Below are 6,000 nucleotides of genomic sequence, written 5' to 3'. Positions count from 1 at the left end.
GTGTGCGTGTGGGTTCGTTACCTGCCCTTTGCCGGTGGCAGGGCTCATGTCCGTTCAAGGAGCCTAGGACCCTCAGAACTGCCTGACGTGCTGAGATGGTCTGGGATCCAGCCAGATATCCGTATACCTTGGTAGACCACAGTGAGTGCTAGCGGGGTGCAACCCACAGATGGGTGAAAGTGGGGTGGGGTATTGCCCCTGGAAAATCAAATAATGTTGCGAGCCATAGAAAATAGAACCATGTAAGCAACAGAACTCTCATCATGTTAATTTTGACTCCCATAGATTTTCTGAAATCTTTGCTGCCTCATGTTACCTCCATGTTCGAATCTGGCGTAAGCCTGGATCTGATTTGATACCGAATCAGCTGGTTAAATATCTCCTTTGCCTCTAGGTCTTTCAGACAACGTCTTCGCTTCCAGACTTGTGTGCCCCCATAATGGTTTGAGAGTCACTGAGCGTCACTGCTCAGAGAGACTTGGGATTTAGATGTGGTTCTCCACCAACCCAGCTTTGCCGAGCGGCCTCACCTCGCCAAGCCTGTTTGCCAGTTCTGTTTGGAGAACAGCAATGTCTGCCCATATTCTACCTCACAGGGTGATGTGAGGCTCCAGGGGATGGAAGAGCTGTGAAATGCCAACTCAGTCCCTTCCAGCTGATTCTCACCTGAGAGAATTTCCCAGTGATTGCTCCAGGCTCTGCACATGTGTTGTGCTGGGCTCTAGGACTTAGAGATAGCAGGACCTACCCTCTGCCCCAACAAGCTCAGAGATTATCCTTTTTTTTTTTTTTTTTAAATTTTTTTAATGTTTTATTTATTTCTAGGAGAGAGAGAGAGAGAGACAGCGTGAGCAGGGGAGGGTCAGAGAGAGAGGGAGTCACAGACTGAAACAGGCTCCAGGCTCTGAGCTGGCAGTCAGCACAGAGCCCGCCGCGGGGCTCGAACCCACGAACCGCGAGATCATGACCTAAGCGAAAGCCGGACGCTCAACCGACTAAGCCACCCAGGCGCCCCATAGTATCCTTGTTTCTAGAAGAGGACTTCCAGTCTGTGTGGCTTTGTGCCTATGTAGCATAGAGTCTGTCTGCCTGTGATTTTTTTGGCGATGGGAATTGTTACCATGCTTGCCTCCTTCCTCGCCATGTTCTCACCCTTTCCCCGCCCCACATGCTCGCTCTGCAGAAATGTGGGGTCGGGGGAGATGTATGCACTCTTGTCCCTATGGGAGTTGAGGCCAGTGAGGCTCAGAGGAGTGAATGACTCACCAAGACCCCATGGCAAGATGGCGGCTGATGGGAGACCAAGTCTCTCACCTTTTTTTTTTTTTTAAACAGCTTATCAGGATTTAGTGTACTTTTGTTTTCAACGCATGGGACATAGAGTGTAAACATTTCATACTGTACCAATGATACTCATTAAGCCAAAAAAGGGGGAAGAAAAGGAATTTGAATTGTTTTGTCCACACTGTTTGAAATACAAGTGTGCAGTCTTTAGCAAAAAAAAAAAAAAAAAAAAATCCGGGCTGGCGTTTATCAGGGACTGAAACTAAACCTAGTTTAAACTGAACTTAATTTTACACCTCCATTAGAAAGAACGCACGACCAAAATATTCCAGGAAAAAAACAGACTGAAAGCTCTTTGGCGGCTCAGTCAGGAAGAGAGGTGCTATCTGGCCAGAGATTAAATGGCCACGTTTTGCTTTGTGCAGAGACCCAGCTTGCTGACTTGTGATACTATAAAAAGGTGGCTGGGAGGAGGCTAGAATGTGCGGACCTAGGAATATGTGCGACAGGAGCATCCAGTGTACACATTTCTTTCTCGCCAATGAGTCACAAAGCAGAAAGACCGGGGAAGCTCAGAGCTAGTGTGGCCGGGGAATGTCTGTGTCATGAAGGGCCAGAAGAAATGGCTGACCTAGCCCTGGAATTTCACCACCACCCCTGGGATTTAGGATTAGTAGATGGGGGACATCTTAGGGAGGACCCTCCCCAGCTTCTGTGGACCAAGCCTAGAGGAGCCAGTGCCTGGAAATGCCTTCATGTTGTCCAAGGTCCGTGTAGACAAGGGAAGGATCGATGTGCCTGGACTAGCCTTCCTGCCCTTCTTTAAGGGAAGACATGCCCTTTGTTCCAGGCTTTTCCAAGACTGTCTCCTTGAGTTTTTCCCACAGAGGTCACCACCTGGACACCTGTAGGCTTTATGTGGGCTGCAGACGGCTTTTATTGGATGAGATGTTCTTTCGGCAACTGTATTAGCTGCCAGCATCGAAACACTAGGCGTTTTCACGTTAAAAAAAAAAATCTGGCCTTTCTTGAGAACTTGGGAAATCTGGCTGCACTGGGCCGAGTTCCCGCATGACCACCATCGCTGGAGCTGGTTACGTCCCTGCCACCCTTTGGCCACAAGCATGTTTTCCTTGGTCCTCACCCAGTCACTCACTCAGTTTCATTACCTGCCTGGCCCCACGGCCTGTGCATTTGTGACCCATGCCTGAGTCTGTCTTGATTTTCTAGACAGGGACCCCGAAGACCTGGCTTAAGAGGTGTGGAAATTGATGCTCTGAGAGTACTTCCCCTAGTTTAATATTTGTTGTCCCGTCCCCCTTCCCCACCCTCCCAGGGAGATCCCCATTCTTTTCAAGCAGCTCCAGGCTCTGCTGGCCAAAAACAGCTGGGCCAACGGGAGATGCAGAGACGCCGGCCCTCACCCCACGCCCACCGTGGAATGTGCTCCCTCCCCAACCCCCCAAGAGCCATTGCAATTTCCAGATTAAAGATTCCAGGCAGGCTGGGGCATCTTTCCCACCCAGCGTCTGGGGCCCATTTTCTCCTTCAAGTCATTACAAGTTCGAAGCCTTTAGCAACCCAGGGACTTGAAGGCGTAGCTGCCTTTCCTGACAGCCCAGGCTGCTCAGACATCAGGTTTTTTCTGTTCCCTTTCCATATGCCCCACTCTAGCCTTTGGTCGGGGCGCAGATTGTCAACATTAAATAAGCACTTCTTGTGGTTCACTCATAACAATCCTTCAGATCCTGGAAACCAGGCTGTGGAGCTCTGCGTACGTATAGATCTCATTTTCACACAACAGGCTGCCTAGCAGATGGGGACCCAGACCAGCCTCCAACATTTAGCTGAGAGTTAAGATGTGGGAAACTAGGTGGCTTTTAACCAGCCCGGACTGCTGCCAGTGTTCAACCTCAGAGAATTTTCACAGGGGAAAGAAAAAAAAAAAAACCCAACAACAACAACAACACACAGACACACAGACACACACAAAACTAACAAAACCACAGTTTTCCTTGCTCCCCCAAACCAGATGGCAGATGGTATAGAACCAATAAACCACAGATTCAAACGTTTGTTTATTTAACTTTGAATGTAATATGGCTTTGTGGTCCCTTGCAAGGAAACGCCAACCTTCCAACCGAAGAGATGACGGATTAGTCGAACCTCAGAGCCGCATTGGGAGGTAGGTACTCCTGAGGAGGCCATAGAGAGGGGCCAGGGACAATCAGTGGCCAGACCCCAAGCCCCATGGCCCGTTTGCCTCTCTGGGTGAAGACCCAGGAGGCCTCACCAATGCCGACTGACGCTTGGCTTCTGTTGCTGGTCTTTTGTCGCGGTTCAGTCCAAAAGGCAGCCAGCCACATGAGGAATGTTTCTGCGTCATTTCCAAAGCAGCTGTGGGAGATGTCGCTCCGGGCCACCAGCGCAAAAGACCGTGAGAAAACGTGAGACCCGAGCCCATGCGGAAAGGCACCCTTTCACGGTGTTTTGGGGCTTGTGATATCAGAGAATGAGGGTTGCGTGACGTGGTGTGGTTCCCTTTTTGCTTTGGCTTTCCAGAGACCTCGAGGGAAATGATATGCTCTGTTGAAATAACTATCTACATTAGTTAAAATTCTTCGGGTTACAAGTGGCAGAAACCCAGCCCAGACTCCTTTAAATAAAAAGATAATTTATCGGGTTAAGTAAGTGCAGATGGCGTAGAGATGGCTGGGTTGAAGGGCTTCATGTTACCAGGCCTCCCTTTTAGGTAGGCTTTTCTAAAAGGCAGCCCCATACCTTAAGGTGCCCACAAAATCACATCCTATGAGGTTAGCAACCCCAGCAGAAAGAGAGTCTTTTCCACAAGCCCTGTCAGCAAAGTCCTGCTTGGCAAATATGCTCATTTCTGAATGAATACAGTGGCCAGAGACTTGGGGTACTCTGACTGGCCAACTCTGGGCCACAGTGACGCTCTCTATAGGTGGGAAGAGGGCCAAGCTTAACATTATCCTAAGTACATGCATTATATTCTCTGTTGGAAATATGGGGTGGGGGGAGCTAGGCCAGTAGATGTCTACTTTAGCCTGGGATTCTGACATAGCTTTGTGTCCCATCCACTCATTTGCTCACTCTCTTTCTCTCTCTCTCTCTCTCAATGAGGTTAGTAAATATGCATCTTTCATGGTAAGCAATCCTAAAATTATGGGAAGTAGAAGTAACTTACTCTGCATGAGTGAACAGTGAACGATTGAATATACTCTAAAGTATAGAGTTCTTTGGTAAAACGGAACCATTCTTGATTTAGAATGCCAAGGCCGGGGGGAGGTGGAGAGTTCATGGCGTTGGTTGTGGATGAGCTCACAGAGGCCCAGTTGCAGGGGGCTGCCTCATTCAAAGTCTGGTTGCAAATCAACTGCAGAGCCCAGAGCCCGGAACCTGGTTTTCAGATCCAGGGCTCTCCCTGTTCCCTGTCCAATTATGGTTTCTCACCTTCCTATGTCGCTCTCCCAAGGCCTGATCCCATGTTCATTTTTCAGACCCTTGTTCTGGAATCTTCTATGAGATGGTTGGCAAAAGTTTCTCGCCAGTGTAAGAATTTACAACGGATAGGAGTAAAACTTCCCAGGACTCTGCCCTGCACTATTTGGGTCTTCCATACCCAAGAGAAAGCATACTTTAGGAATCATTTCTGCATCAGTTTGTTAACTGCTGAGTAACAAGTTAGCACAAATGTAGCAACTTAAAACAACACACATGTTTATCACCTCACAGGCTCCATCCATTGACGGGAGACCAGGTGTGGCTCGTCTGGGTCTTCTGCACAAGAGCTCGCAAAGCTGCAACCTAGGTCTAGGATGGGTTGCAGTCTCATCAGGAGGCTCAGCTGGGGAAAGATCCACTTCCAAGCTTGCTTGGGTTTTGGCCAAAGTCATTTCCTTGTGTCTATAGGACTGAAGTCCCTGGCTTTTGGCTGGCCGTGAGCTGGAGAACACCCTTAGGTCCTGGAAGCCAGCCCCCCCCCCCCCCCCCCCCCCTCCCCCTCCCTGGCCTCCCGCCGTGAGCAGATGAATGACACCCACCCCGTGTTTCCACATGCTGTGCTTCTGGACTTGGAACCTGGGGGAGTCTTCTGGCCCTTCTGAAGNTCTGATGCTTTCATCAGGCCACTGAGGAAAAAAATTCACTCAGGTCTAGAGTTTTATATAAAGCTCCGTAGTCATGTGATTGGAAGCTCATCATCCTTGCCTTATAACCTAACCTAATCATGAAAGTGCCTTTGCCATAGACTGTTGGGTAGAAGCAAGTCATGGATTCTGCCCAGGGTGGAAGTTATTTGGTGACCTTGGGGTCTTCCTCCATGATCCCTCACACCTTGGTGAATCACCCTGCATGTACCCACCTCTATGTAACAGAGAGTGCCTGCTCTGTAAGAGGCAGCACAGAGATCTCTACAGATGGCCAAGTGGAGATGATGGGGCCCATGAGCAGATGATGGCTCTACAGTAAGGTAATATGCCAAAGGCTGCCTATTTGAAGGGTCTGGGGTCACAGAGGAGAGAGTCTCTCCTTGGGCTGGAAGAGCAGGGCAGAGGGTCAGAGAGGGCCTCCCAAAGGAGCTGACATGGGCATGGTGTTGTTGGCTTAGCAGGACACCGAGGAAGAACAGAAAGGGTGGCAGAGAAGGCCAAGATGCAGAGGCAAAAAGGCAAGGGGGATCTCAGGAGCCACAAG

The sequence above is a fragment of the Crocuta crocuta genome, unplaced genomic scaffold (genome assembly GCF_008692635.1).
Source record: "Crocuta crocuta isolate KB4526 unplaced genomic scaffold, BGI_CrCroc_1.0 scaffold130, whole genome shotgun sequence".
NCBI lineage: Eukaryota > Metazoa > Chordata > Mammalia > Carnivora > Hyaenidae > Crocuta > Crocuta crocuta.
Note: the sequence above shows the minus strand (reverse complement) of the source record.